We start from the raw sequence: 15,557 nt of genomic DNA, 5'->3' as shown, positions 1-15,557 counted from the left end.
TTAAGTTAATGTTACAATGCAAAACATTTTAATATTTTCTGCCCACACATTGGAATTCCTTTTATTATGGTAGGTTTGATATCTGATTACTTGTACTGTTTTGGAAAATGCAAAAATGTTGTAATAGCTCTTAAAAACGTTTTTGAAGATAATTAAACAGGAAATCATGACTATATCACAACTTAGAAAGATTATGAGATAAATATGAATAGGATTTCTAAAGTTTGCACTAGAACTTTCTGCTGACTTTTTTTTTTTTTTGAAATGGGTCTCTATGTTCCCAGGCTGGTCTTGAACTCATAATCTTTCTGCCTCAGCCTCCTGAGTAACTGAGATTACAGGCATGTGCTGCCATGCTCAGCTTTTGCCAATTTTGGATTTGCTACAAAGATAATGAATGATCCATATGAAGGACAAATCTGCCTTCTCATTGGGCTCTTTTCTGGTGCAAACACGGGTCTCATTTTTATGATTGGCTCTCATATACCAGTCTCCAATTGTGTGGTTCAAATTTGCTTCTTAGTAAAATGACAAAATGGTATATGTCATATCTTGGAGACCATTCATGATTATCACATTGATTTTTCAGCTGTTAAACAACATTGCAATCCTGGGATAAATCCTCCTTGGTCACAGTGTCTAATGCTTTTTATATGTTGCTGGCTTTGATTTGCTAAAATTTTGTGGTGGCTTTTTCTATCTATATTCATAAATGACATTGGTCTGTAGTTTTCTTTGATACCCATGAATATCACAGTGTACACTGTCTACCCAAATTCCCATTCAGTTCACACAAATTAATAAGAACAAATCTAATCAAAAAGAAAATCATGCTTTTTGGTATTGTGAGCATTAATACAATTTATTTGGTTGACTGGACTGTTCACTGCTTGATTTTCTGGTAAGAAATGTTGAGGGATTAAATTAAATCCAAGGAGTATTTATGGGGGCTGAACTCAGTGGCAGAGTGCTTGCTTAACGCATGCGAGGCACTGGGTTCTATCCTTAGCACTATATGAAAATAAAAAAAAAATTAAATTAAGGCATTCTGTCCATGTATAATTACAAAAAAAGAAAAAAAAGAAATGTTTGTGGAATGCCTACTAAGCTAGGCCTGGGCTAGGTACTTGGGGTGTATTAATGAGTAATGAATAGTAGTAGTTGTACCAGAGTAGCTATAATTTTTATGATGAGTGAGAATATGTTGTTTTGACTCCTATCTCTTCTTCCTAACCTATAGGGCACAGGCAAATTACTTCACTTCCGTTTCCTCATCTGTGAAATATGTCTACTAATAGCATGTTAAATTCATAGGATTGCTGTGAAGATTAAGAATACCCATAAATTGTGCCTCGTACTTAGTAATCACTAGATATAGTGTAGTTATCATTAGCTATTATTACTATTTCTTGCTTTTCATGTGCCAGAAATTAGATACAATATTTCATTTACTTCTCATAATAACCTTGTGGAGGAGGTCAGTGTTACCTCCATTTTTAGAGCTGAGAAATTGGGGCTTAGAGAGGTGAACTTGCCTGAGATTGCTGATATGGTGAAGCAGAATTCACATCCAGAATATGCCTAACTGCCAAGTAGTGCTCAGGTACTTTACATAGCCTTTCCCTGGCTTAAAGAAACCCTCACCTAGTTTTTCCAGGAAGCCCTGTCCAATAACTAGCTTAGGTTCTTCAGAGTTTCCAGTGGAGATCTTTTGGTGCCATATACCAATGATTTGTTCCCTTAAAGTTAATTTTAAAAAAGTTTAACCCAAATGCCATCTATTGTGCTTGAACTCTTGTTTCTTCCTTAGTACAAAGAAGAAACATACCCACCCATATGACAACTTAAATTCAATACATCCAGTATTTTCTCCTGTATTTATTTAGAAGATTCATTGTTCAATGTGGGGAAAGCACAACCTATATATAAAAGTTTGTTTTTCTTGATTACTCTGTAATGTTAAAAATCTCAGCTAAGGGGCTGATTTTTTAAAATTTTTTTTTATTGGTTATTCAAAACATTACAGATTGCAGAATCACATTGGTTACACATCCACATTTTCACATAATGTCCTATTAGTAACTGTTGTATTCTGCTACCTTTCCTATCCTCTACTATCCCCCCTCCCCTCCCCTCCCATCTTCTCTCTCTATCCCATCTACTGTAATTCATTTCTCTCCTTATTTTTTTCCCATTCCCCTCACAACCTCTTATATGTAATTTTGTATAACAATGAGGGTCTCCTTCCATTTCCATGCAATTTCCCTTTTCTCTCCCTTTCCCTTCCACCTAATGACTCTATTTAATGTTAATCTTTTCCTCCTGCTCTTCCTCCCTGCTCTGTTCTTGGTTGCTCTTATTATATCAAAGAAGACATTTGACATTTGTTTTTTAGGGATTGGCTAGCTTCACTTAGCATAATCTGCTCTAATGCCCTGCAAATTTCATGATTTTGTCATTTTTTAGTGCTGCATAGTATTCCATTGTGCATAAATGCCACATTTTTTTTTTTATCCATTCATCTATTGAGGGGCATCGGGGTTGGTTCCACAGTCTAGCTATTGTGAATTATGCTGCTATGAACATCGATGTGGCAGTATCCCTGTAGTACGCTCTTTTAAGGTCTTCAGGGAATAGTCCGAGAAGGGCAATAACTGGGTCAAATGGTGGTTCCATTCCCAGCTTTCCCAGGAATCTCCATACTGCTTTCCATATTGGCCACACCAATTGGCAGTCCCACCAGCAATGTACAAGAGTACCCTTTTCCCCACATCCTTGCCAGCACTTGTTGTTGTTTGACTTCCTAATGGCTGCCAATCTTACTGGAGTGAGATGGTATCTTAGGGTGGTTTTGATTTGCATTTCTCTGACTGCTAGAGATGGTGAGCATTTTTTCTTGTACTTCTTGATTGATTGTATGTCCTCCTCTGAGAAGTGTCTTTTCAGGTCTTTGGCCCATTTGTTGATTGGGTTATTTGTTTTTTTATTGTTTAATTGTTTGAGTTCTTTGTATACTCTGGATATTAGGGCTCTATCTGAAGTGTGAGGAGTAAACATTTGTTAGGGGCTGATATTTTTGCTGCTTATTGAATTCTCTTTTCTGCCCTTGATTTGGGCCCTTGTTTCAACATTATTTTGGGAGAGAAAGGTACAAATTATATATAAAAGCTTTGCTTTTTCTGGACTGCTTTTTTAAGGTTAAATGACTCAGTTAAGGATGTTTTGTTGCCTGTTTGGACCCTTTTTCTGTACTTGATTTTGATCCTTGTCTGATGAGATATTATTTTCCAGGGTCTTCTGACCACCTATTCATGGATTAGGTCCCCACTTTGCTATGGTTTTTAAAATTCCCTCAGTTTTCATACCACATGAAGATTGTATGAGGTCATGAGAAGGTGGGAAAGGGGTCAATAAATGTGCAGCCCAAGGTGTAAACATTTGGGGTCAAAGTTAGTGCACAATTTTTGTGGAGAAATAGTTTTTACATAGTTAAAAAAGCCATAATGTTGGGGGAAAAGATGTTGGGACTTCAGATGTTGAGGAATCAAGAGGAAGGAGTTAAGTAGACTAAGGCACACAGAAGTGGTGGGAGGGTGGCTGTTGTGCTTCCTCCAAGGGACATCCCAGGGCTTAACAATGATCTTACATGCCCTTCAGGGTGATATTGCAGGGAAAAAATCCTGCTTTTAAAGAGAAGAAATTATTCACTATTTCTTTCATACTACGAAGTGACTCTTATTAGGCAATGTTTTTTAAGCCTAGATCAGGGGATTAGGCTTGTTTTCCCCCTCTCAAAAGAAGGCCTTAGGACGAATATATCCTTACAATGTAAGTTTCTGTGACAGTTGGGTGAATTCATAAAAACAGACAACTTTGTGAACAGGGAAAAATATCTTAAAGGAAAAAAAAAATTCCGGCATGCATCAAGTATGAAACAAAGCTGATTATCCACCCAGTGGCCAGATACGTTTTTTTCCTGAGGGATTTCCTTGTGTTTATTCCGCTAGCATTTATTCATTCCTGAGTTTTGGGGTGGCCCTTCTGTGAAGAGTTTCCTCATCCCAGCTGTCATGATGTTTAATCTAGAGTTGCCAACTTCGGATCTGGCGGTTCCAGGACACAGGGTGAGGAAAGCAAAGCTTTCCAGTATTTGTGAATCCTATCCCCCACCCGTGTTGAAATTAGTGCTTAAATCTCTGGTCAGTCCTGAGTTGTTTTCAACCCCAGCTTCATCTGATCTTTCCCAGATAGCAGAACTATTACTAATGATAAAGATCCATGAACACATCCAGAGTTCAAATTACTTATGCATCATACAAACTCCGATTAATTTTTCTTTTCCTTTCCTATTCCTCCCTTCCCTTCCATTCAAGTAAATTATGATTTTTTTTTTGGTGTGAAATATTTACTTGTTTTTTTTTTCAAGGTAAAAATTAGATTATAGTTATTAAACTAAGTAGGGTGCTTTTTAAAAAATTTTCCCCTTAGGAAAAATAGGGTAATCTTTTAACAGGCAAATCATCTGGTTTGATCTTCATGTTAGTTCATGACATGGCTTGACACTTTTTATGTAAGGGAAGTCATGGCTTTTCATTTTAGAAATACACAAAGGTGGTTGCTCTTGGCTCCCTCCTGCCCTGGGCCTGATTGTTTCATGTTAAAGAGGAATGGTCCTGACTGGTCCTATGTTTTATGCCTCGCTGGCTGCCAGACAAGGCAGAAAAGGAAGTAGGCATAAGTAGAATTAGTACTTGAAGGCAGAAAGCAGGGCACAAATTTGGAAGAAACAGTTCCCTTATCCAAATATAAATTTTACTATCTTATTACAGGTTGCTTTCCTCTGGGCCATTCAACAATACGATTATACTATGAATGAATCTTTCTTTGGCAATGGAATGTATTTAGGAGATCTAATGGTGAAGTAGCAAAATGCTCTTTGGCCCTCTGCTCTCCTAGCTATTTTGTATAATGTAGCCAGTCCCACGTGACTTTATTTAAGTACTATACCCTCAGAACCCCCACAGATTTGCTTTTAGGCAAAATCAATGCTTTGAATCTTTTCTTCAACCTTATTATCTATGATTAGGATGGATGTGCACTGACCTAAAATAGTTTAGTGTCACCTTTCCTTATATATATATATCTGCTCCCAGCAACATATAGTGGTTAACTTTCTGGACAATAATTAGCATAAATATAATATTTCATAATTTAATACCAGAAATATTTTAGAAAATTCCTTATTCCCAAAGAAACTCTTTTAATATGACAAATTAGTGGACATTAGCATATTATGGATCAGCATCCTTAAATCAGAAAAATTATTTGGCATTTGTTTTTTTGGGATTGGCTAATTTCATTTAGCATTATATTCTCCAGCATCATCCATTTACCTGTAAATGCCATGATTTTATTTTCTTTTATTGCTGAACAATATTCCTTTGTGTATATACACCACATTTTCTTTATCCATTCATCTACTGAAGGGCATCTAGGTTGGTTTCCAGTTTAACTATTGTGAACTGCGCTGCTGTAAGCATTGATGTGGCTGTGTCTCTATAGAATGCTGTTTGTAAGTCCTTTGGGTATAGATGGAGGAGTGGGATAGCTGGGTCAAATGGTGGTTATGTTCCCAGTTTTCCAAGGATTCTCCAAACTGCTTTCCAAATTGGCCGAACCAATTTGCAGTCCCACCAGCAGTGTATGAGTGTACCTTTTTCCCTACATCCTTGCCAACACTTATTGTTGTTTGTATTCTTAATAGCTGCCATTCTGACTGGAGTGAGATGAAATCTTAGAGTAGTTTTGATTTGCATTTCTCTAATTGCTAGAGATGTTGAAAATTTTTTCATATATTTGTTGATTGATTGTATATCCTCTTCTGAGAAATATCTGTTCAGTTGCTTGGCCCATCTATTGATTGTTTTTTGTGTGTGTGTTAAGATTTTTGAGTTCTTTATGAAGAGATTAGAGCTATATCTGACATGTATGTGGTAATAATTTGTTCCCAATTAGTAGGTTCTCTGTTCACCTCACTGATTATTTCTTTTGCTGAGAAGAAGCTTTTTAGTTTGAATCCATCCCACTTATTGAATCTTGATATTAATTCTGGTGCTATAGGAGTCTTATTGAGGAAGTTGGGGCCTAATCCCACATGATGGAGATTTGGGCCTACCTTTTCTTCTAATAGAGGCAACTAGGGTGCAAAATTTAAGAAAACACTCATTTTAAAAGTTTGAAATTGAAATTGAAAATGTTTACAATAGCATAAAAAAATCCCAAAATCCTTAGTGATGAATCTAATAAAGTTAGTTTAAGATCTTTATGCTGAAATCATCAAAAATTGCTAAGAGAAATTAATGACAATTTAAGTTCATGAGCAGGTATACTCTTCATTAATTAAAAGACCTAAATTCTCTTAAATTGATCTAAAGATTACATTCAAACTACATTAATTTCTCAAGTGCACTTTTTTATGATAGAAATTTATAAATTTATTTTGGAAAGTAAAAAAACTAGAAAAAGCAAAATAATTTTAAAATAAAACAATAAGATGACTCATACTATTTGATGTCAGTGGTCATTCTAAAGCTGCAATAATTAAGACAGAATACAACATAAACTGATTGCATTTATGAAAATCTGGAAAGAGAAAAACTTAGGAGAACAGAATCAGATTTTAGTTTAGGCAAGAGCTAGTTTTGAGGGAAAGAGAATATTTGCAAAATGGAACTAGGAAACATTTTTGGATGTTGATGATATTCTGTATTTTGATTGGCATCTAGGTTATACAATTTGTATATTTGGCCAATTTCGTAAACCATATTCTTTAAAAGAGTATATATTATGTACATTGGGCATTAGTAAATCTGACTTCTTAAAAAATGTGTCAATGGAGGAATGTGGATTTCATTAAACCTGGAATTGACTGATTATAAAATAAAAAAGAAAAGAAAAATCCAGATTCTTGTGTTGTTTTTGCTATATTATTCTAAGTCTGTATTATGCTTGGCAACACATTCTCTTGCTCATATTTCACCTCATCTTCATTATTTATGTCTTTGTTTTGGAAGAAAAAAAATCTTTCCTTCTAAATATAAAGTAAAAAAGTTGAAGTTCTGATAAAGTTTTGTTTTGTCTTAAAGAATGAGAGTAGGAATCTTCGTTTGATACAATGGAAAATCTTTATAAGATCTGAGTCACATTTATATTATTTTATTGACTTATTCTTCAAATATCAAGTATGGTGAAATCCTTCATCAATAGTAGTTTGCCTTTTTAAATGTTGATCCTTTGGGTCTGAGTGAAGCTAAAAAAAATAGTGGAAATTTTTTTATGAAGCTTATGTGGAGTTTATTTGAATATTTGACTTATAAACTAGGGATTGCTTCTTCAAATTCTTATGTTTAAAAAAATATACTTTGTCTATCATATACCAGTTTTATAAAAATGAATTTCCAAGAACTGAAGAAAATCATTTTAAAATATTCAAATGTATTTCTTAAATTGTATACTCATATAAAGCTTCATTATTTTATTTAGTATTAAGGAGCTATATTGATCAAAATATTAAAGCTATTTTTGGTTTGTTTACTCATTTTCAGTTGTCAAAATAAGTGTAATTGGAAACAGCTGCCTTCAAATTATTTTTGACAACAATTTACTTTCAAATCTAAAATGAATAACTTTATGAAAATGGAACTTGTTAATTATTGTTTTTACTAGCATATATATATTCAGATTTCTGCTCTGCAAAAATTAGGAGATAACTGAAACCAGAAACTGATTATTTTAAAACTAGTGCTATAGCTTTACAAAAAGACATTTGCCATGGCTTCCTCGGTTTTATAAATTGGTTAGCTTCTCATTGGGCAATTTTATACATTTTAACAGATTTCACTCTTCTTTGGTATGATTAAAATGTGGTAGAAGACAAATGAAGTGTTTCTTTGCCCTTTTAATCTTGTCTTCAAGCTACATTTAAGCTTCTTTTCATTTTCAAAACAGCTTAATAATGTGATTTGTTGTTATCAAGAGATTTAAAATTTTTCCATACTTTATAAATTTTGTGACCAAATAAGTACATTTATTTTCATAGTTCTAGGATTAACTTACTGCACACTAAATGAGCTCTTGATCAAATTTAGAAATTATAAAACAATTGTAAATAGTTTTTAAAATACTCACCCAATATAAAATTCTTTACTACAAAGTTTTATTCTAAATTTATCCCTTTAGCCCTTCTAATTTGTTTTAGAATTTTAAAAAGAAATACTGCATGCACTTCTTTTTCTTCCTTTAAGCAGAATCTGGCCAAGACCAGAGAAAAGATAAGCAAAGGTCCTTAACATACATTTGAAAGAATGGAAGTACTTATTTCACTGCTCATGCTAGGATTTCATTCCTCTGCATGCAATTACACAACTCATTAAGAATTGGGCTACAGAGAACTTTGATTTTCCATGGCAATATGGTATGGCATTAAGTACACTGGACTGTAGGTTGATGGCCCTATATTTCCCACATTGCTTTTCATTAAGTCAGCTTCTCTGCTCTCATTCCCATCCCTCCCACCCCTCATGCATATACTGAGAAGGATGAATTGGATGACTTTCCTGGTTTTGCTTTCTTTTATATTTTAGAATCTTTGCAATACAATCCACAACTGACCCACTCTCATGTTCCCTACTCTGTCCTCAAGTATTTTGCTTTTCCCTCAAGGTCCACTCTTGAACACAACCATACTCACTGACTACAGATGACAGAGAGCGACATGAATAGTACATCACAAACCACAGTCAAAACAAAACAGAACAAAACAAAATGCAAGAACACTGTCTACTATGAGCCCTGAAATGATGAACCTTTTTTTGAGAGCTTTCTGAAAAGTTCCTGTTGGAAGCTATTTTACCCCTACTTCTACCATCTATAGGTAGATGGCGATGCTTGCCCATATGCCAACCATGTGAGGAAATAATTGCTTTTGCTCAGAAGGAATAGATTTCCTATTACCTTGATGACCTTGCATCTTTCCCTACAATTATCTGCTCTATTCTTTATTTGAGGAGTTAATCTTTTAATGACTATATTCCATCATGAGGCATTAGAAGTGAAAATACTTTTATTAATGCTTTTGTTTCTGAGTTTTCCTTTCATGCTGCACACTTAATGTCCAAGGTCTTGCTTCTTCTGCTTCTGAAAAAGATGTGTTCTTCCTCCTTTCAGAGACTACTTCCTGCACTTGTATCTGCCAACTTCTGGAAGATTGTTCATTTTTTTTTCTGACCAAGCACTTGTTGCTTTAATTTTGTTTTTCATTGTAGTTTTCCTATCTGTCTAAAGTCCTCATTGCCTTTCTTTTGTTTTTATTACTCTCATGGTCCTTTCCTTCAGTTCACCATTTTTATTACCAAAAATCTTATAAGAACCATGTTTGAGTCCTTTGCTTTAATCTAGAGGCATTCAGAAATTCCACAACCAGTTGTAGCCTGACTTCTGCCTGAACAATCTAAGGAAAGCACTAAAAAGTTGACTAAAAAGTGTTGAGTTATTGAACAAAGTAACTTTCTTTCAGCTCGTCTTACCTGTTGTTGGCCAAATTCTGAAACTTTTCTCTTTTGACTTCTTTACATTATATTTTCCTGGTTTTACCACCTCCCTGCTATATCCATTTCTATCTCATCTTTATTCTTCTTTGACTTTAGTTGTTCCTCAAGGATCTGATCTTGCTATCTTTTTTTTTTCCCCTTTCCCTAATTTTTATCAAATTTCAGGCTTATTCTATTGAGATTCACTCTTTGCTGTATATGGCTGGTCCTCAAATCTGTATTTATAGTTCAGTCTTCTTTACTAAATGAATATCTCCTTTTCTCCCTTCAAATTTATTATCTAACAGGTCCACAACTACATCACCAGGAAATTTCAGCGTTTTCCTGGTACCTCAACATCACTATGTGCAAAATGGAACTTGTCACCTAAATGATTAGATCTGCCTACCTCATGTGGCCCTTTTTTGAATTAATGATAGGAACTGCCATAGGAGTCACCCCGGATTGAGTTGATTTTTCTCTCAGCCTGTTCTTGGCTCTGCTGACCAGTTGCTAAGCTGTGTGAAGCTTACCTCCCTATGAGCTCTCATACTTATCCTGTTCTAAAGATGTAATTCAATTTTGAGTCTTCTGTCTTACATTTCTCTTGCCTTCAGACTGTTCCATGCTGCTGCCAGATTAACTTTCCTGAAGCTCAGGTCTGAAACTGGTCAAAATTCTCTGCTCATAATTCCCTGGTCAAAAAAACTCTTCAGTGATATGTCCACTTATGGCTCTTAGAGGGGTCTTCTTTCAGAATCACAAGCCTCTTTCTTAAGTAATTGACGTATTTATTTTCCTCCAAACCATGTGGACTTTGAATATTTTTATTTTGTGAAATATAGCACAACAAAAACTGTATAAAAGTCATATATATGTTTTAACAAATATTTGTAAAGTGAACACCTTGCAAACTGTCCCCCCAGGTCAACATATAGACAATACTGACATATAGGGAGCATCCTTTGTCTGTCTTCCCATTTATCTTGCTCTCAACCCCAAATGCCTTTTCTTTCTTTAGAGAAAATCACTATCCTGACATGTATAGAAGTAGTTTCTTTGTTTTTCTTTATAATCTTACCACTTGAGTATATATCCATAAATAATATGGTTTGCATTTCCCTGGTCTTGGCCTTTATGTAGAAGGAATCATTACTGCATGTGTTTTTTTTTCTACTGGACTTATTAAAAAATTAGTCATGCTGTTATTTGTAGTTCATTCTCATTCTTATTAAGACCACAGCCAATCCATTCTAATGCAGATGGATTATTGAATTGTTTTCAGTTTTTAGTACTGATGAACACTGCTTCTGTGGGTTTTTTTTTGTATGTATATTTTGCCACGTGAATCTCAAAGGCAAAGATTTGAGAGTAGAATTTCAGAGTCATAAGGTAAACATATCTTTGGCTTGATTAGATAATACAACACATTTTTAAATAATCTGCATGAATTTTCACCATTCACATCAGTTTCTAATGCTCCAGATTTTCATAGTTTCATAATATTATGAAACATTTACAGTTTTGCTCATTTGATGGATGAGTAGTGAGTGGTATTTCATCATGGTTTTAAGATGTATTTTCCTGTCATATAATGAACATTTTAAAATACAGCACTAGTCATTAGTGAAGTGTTTGAGTCTTTTCACTAATTTTGCCTCTGGAATATTTACATTTTCCTTGTGTTTTGTAGGATTTTTAAAAATCTGGACATTAGTTTATGTCAGCTATATTTGTTATAAATATCTCTTCTCACTGAGGGTTGACTTTTTGCTCTATGTTATCTTTTATAAGTAAAAGTTCTGAATTTTTAATTTAATTTATTAGTTGCTTTCATCCTGTGTGCTTTTCGTGTTTGTTTAGGAAAGCCTCCCTTAGTCCAATGTCAAGAAGAAGCTGTCTTCGTTCCTAAAATACATTGGGTTTTACTTTCGTGTATGTTATGAAGGAAGCATCTAATTTCATTTTTTTAAATTGTCCCCATACTACTTATGGGAAGGTCCTTTTCATCCCCACTGCTCTGCAGTGCCATCTCTGTCATAAATCCAGTGTCACACAAGTTAGGTTTTGAGAGTGGGAATTGTCTTTTCTGTTCTAGTCATCTATTTCTTTGTCCCTATGCCACATTCTTTTTTTTTTTTTTAAAGAGAGAGTGAGAGAGGAGAGAGAGAGAGAGAGATAATTTTTTTTTAATATTTATTTTTTAGTTCTCGGCAGACACAACATCTTTGTTGGTATGTGGTGCTGAGGATCGAACCCGGGCCGCACGCATGCCAGGCGAGCGCACTACCGCTTGAGGCACATCCCCAGCCCCCACGTTCTTGATTATTGAAGCTTTACAATACTATATGTCTTGATGTCTAATAGAATAAGCTTTCCTCTTCATTTCTTCTCATCAAGAGTGCTATTATGGGATGAGTTATGTCCTCTCCAAAAAGATGTTGAAGTTCTCAGTACCTCACAGTGTGACTTGGAAGGAAGGCCTTTGCAGGTGTAATTGATGAAGGCATACTGGTGTAGGGTGGGCACCCAATCTACTATGAATGATGTCCTTATATATTGAGGATCCTGTGAAGACAGATACATGGGGAAAATGTATGTGATGATGAAGGCAGAGATTGGAGTTAGGCAGCTACAAGCCAAGGAAAGCCAAAGGTTTCTAGGCAATCACCAGAAGCTAGGAAGAAGTGAGGAAGGACTCCTTGCAGACTTCAAAGGAAGCATCAACCTGGTAATCTCTTGATATTGGACTTGTAGTTACCAGAGCTCATGTGTGAGACAAATGCAAGAAAGTTTGGAGGAAAAATGATTGGGTGATAGCCTTAAGCTAATCAGTGGATTGATCTCTGATGGGATTACTGAGTTATAACTTAAGGTAGGTGGGGTGTGGCTGGAGGAAGTTGCTCATTGGAGACGTAGCTGTGGGGTGTATATTTTGTATCTGGAAAGTGGAATCTCTCTCTGCTTTTTGATCTCCATGCAAGCTGCTTCCCTCCGCCACACTCTTCCACCATGATGTTCTGCCTCACCTCCAGCCCTAAGGAATGGAGCCAGCCTTCTATGGACTAAGACCTCTGAAACCTCGAGCCCTCAAATAAACATTTGTTCTGGTTGGGTCCTTAAGTCACAGCAGTGAAAGAGCTGACTGAAACAGTAATAAACTTGGGTCGTTTTAAGCCAGTACTACCCAGTTTGTGACACTTTGTCACAGCATGCCTGGGAAACTAATACAAGTGCCATGACTGGTTTTTTTTTTTTTTCCAATTTCTATATACATTTTAGAAGTGGTTTGTCAAGTTCCATAAACACTTGTGATTTTGTTAAAATCATATGAATCTGTAAATAAACTTAGGTAGACATACCATCTTATAAATATGGAATGGTCTAATCCTTGAATGCAGTATTCCTCTATATTAGGTTTTCTTTAATGTCTTTACATGAAGTTTTAATAATTTTCTTTATAAAGAACTTGAACACCTCTTATTAGATCTATTCCTAAGAAGTTTGTAATTTTTCACTATTGTAAGTAGTTTTTTTTTCTAAAATTAAAACTTCTAACTATTTATTACTGGCATTGTTGTATTTTGATTTAATATAAAGTAACTATGCTAAACTTTCTTATTCTTCATTCTGACAGTTTATAGATTTGGATTTTGTATTTAGTCATCATTATCTGTAAATGATGATAGATTATTTTTCCTCTAATTTTCTTTTCTTCTGGCTGAGCCCTCCAGTATACCGTGACAAGAAACAGTGATAATAGATTTCCTTGTCTTGTTCCTGATCTTAAGTAGAAAACTTTCAGTAATTAAGCATGATATATTTTGTGTGTTTTTAAAATATCTTTGCTGTAGTTTGGGTATGAAATGTCCTCAAAGGACTATGAATTGAAAGCTGGGTCCCCAGTGTTATACTATTGGTGGAAACTTTGGGGAGTTGGGACCTTGTGGCCGTGGGGGTGGGGGGGTTCTTAAGTCATTGGGGGCATGCCTGCAAAGCTGATGAGGTATCTCCTATGTGCTTCTGCAATAATGTGCTATCTTGTCATAGACCCAAAGGAATGTTGGCTCTCAATCTTGACCTGGAACCTCAGAAACTGTTAGCTGTAAATATTTTCTTCTTATTAGTTAATTATTTAATTATCTCAGGTATTTTATTATAGTAACAGGAAGCTGACTAATATAATCCTTATCGGGTTAATGATGGCTTCTTTAAAACATAATTGAATGCTAAATTTTATTGTGTTTTTATCTGTATTGAGATGATCATATAATTTTCTTCTTTAATCTGTTAAAATGGTAAAGTATATTAATTAACTTTTGAACACTAAAACAACGATGAATTTCTAGTTTAAATTCAAATTGATCAGGATCACTATGAAGCATTCTTATTTCTAATACTTTCCCCTTAAAGTTGACTTTGTATAATCTGAATATACGTTCATTAGCTTTATTTTGGGTATTATTTTCATAGGATATGATTTTTGCATTCTTTTACTTTGAACTTTTCAATATCTTTAAAATCTAAGTTTATTGTTTCTAAGCTTGGTGCAGTGGCACATGCCTGTAATCCCAGCAGCTTGGACAGCCTTAGCAATTTAGCGAGACCCTAAGCAATTTAGCAAGACTCTGTCTTTAATTAAAATATAAAAATGGCTAAGGATGAGGCTCAAAGGTTAAATACTCCTGGGTTCAGTTCCTGATTGCTAAAAAAAAAAAAAAAAAAAAAAAAAAAAAAATTGTTTCTAAAACTAGAACATTTTGTCTATTTACATTGAATAACTATTGATATAATTCTATTATTTATTTATTTAATTTATTTTTTCCTCTCATTTGCTTTTTTCCATGTTGCTTGATTATATTATTAAAATAATTAGCTTGATAGTCACATACTTTAGTTTTATTCTTTTAGCAATTGCCTATACATTACAACATGCATGATGTACTTATCTAAGCCTAAAGTTAATGAAAACTTTACCCTTCTTCCAGATAATACAATTAATGTAGTATTTCACTTCCCTTATAACCAATTTTATTTTCTTCTCCATTTTGACTTTTTGGGTTATTTGAACACCATTACTCCATAGAATCACCGAAATGGAGAGGCAATCTAAGAAGACATGAAAAATTTCATATTGTTAGATACAATTCTTATTTGGCAGTTTTAACAGGAAATTTCAAATTTACTTTCATGTGTCTTTCAGTGAGTTTTGGAGCCGCTAAGGAACATTTCAATGATGGGGAGAATAGCGGTAATTTGGACTAAACAGAGGAGAGTGAAGGTAGATAGTAGAATGAATCAGACATTATTATCCTATATGCATAAATTATTACATGATCTGTGTAACTCTACATCATGTACAGCCAGATGAATGAGAAATTATACTCCACTTATGTATGATGTATCAAAATGCATTCTACTGTCATGTATAACTAATTAAAACAAATTTTAAAAAAAGAATGTAAGTTTCTGGCTGCCTTTTCTTGTTGATCCACCTGCTTTGTGTTTCTCTTAGCATTGTATTTTGATATGGAATAAGTTCCCAAAGGACAGGGACCTGTTCAGGGCAGTATCCTTTGTGTAAAACAATGTCTGATACATTGTTGCTAAATAAAAGTTTGTTAAGTGAATGGGCAGTTAATGTTGTCATCCTGAGATATGTTTTTGTAAGATGGCTACATTTCTTTTTCAAATTTTCACCTTTTATACTTTATCTTTCATTACTTTGTGCTTATTTGAAGGTGGAGAGTGGCTCAAAACATGAATTAACAACATCATCTTGATCTGGAGTTGTGGTTGAATAGATACATATATATTCATAGCTATTTGTCTAATAAGAATATATAGTCTATGCTGTAATATCTGCACTCATTACATCTCACACAGCATTAAAATGCTTTAAAGTTTTAAGAATTTGAGCTCTACAAACTCAGACTAATTTCCTAAGTACATCTTGATTTAATTTTTCTC

General features: G+C 34.4%; 1 non-coding gene across 1 annotated transcript; it reads left to right on the top strand.

Annotated features, from left to right (window-relative positions):
• Window positions 1–7,234: 7,234 nt before the first annotated feature.
• Window positions 7,235–7,307, top strand: LOC120885154 (small nucleolar RNA SNORD56). Its single transcript, XR_005727659.1, has one exon. It is a non-coding gene; the product is annotated as a small nucleolar RNA SNORD56 (small nucleolar RNA).
• The last annotated feature ends 8,250 nt before the right edge of the window (window positions 7,308–15,557 follow it).

The sequence above is a fragment of the Ictidomys tridecemlineatus genome, chromosome 12 (assembly GCF_052094955.1).
Source record: "Ictidomys tridecemlineatus isolate mIctTri1 chromosome 12, mIctTri1.hap1, whole genome shotgun sequence".
NCBI lineage: Eukaryota > Metazoa > Chordata > Mammalia > Rodentia > Sciuridae > Ictidomys > Ictidomys tridecemlineatus.
The sequence above is the reverse complement of the archived record's forward strand: the minus strand, read 5'-3'. Positions and strand labels throughout refer to the sequence as shown.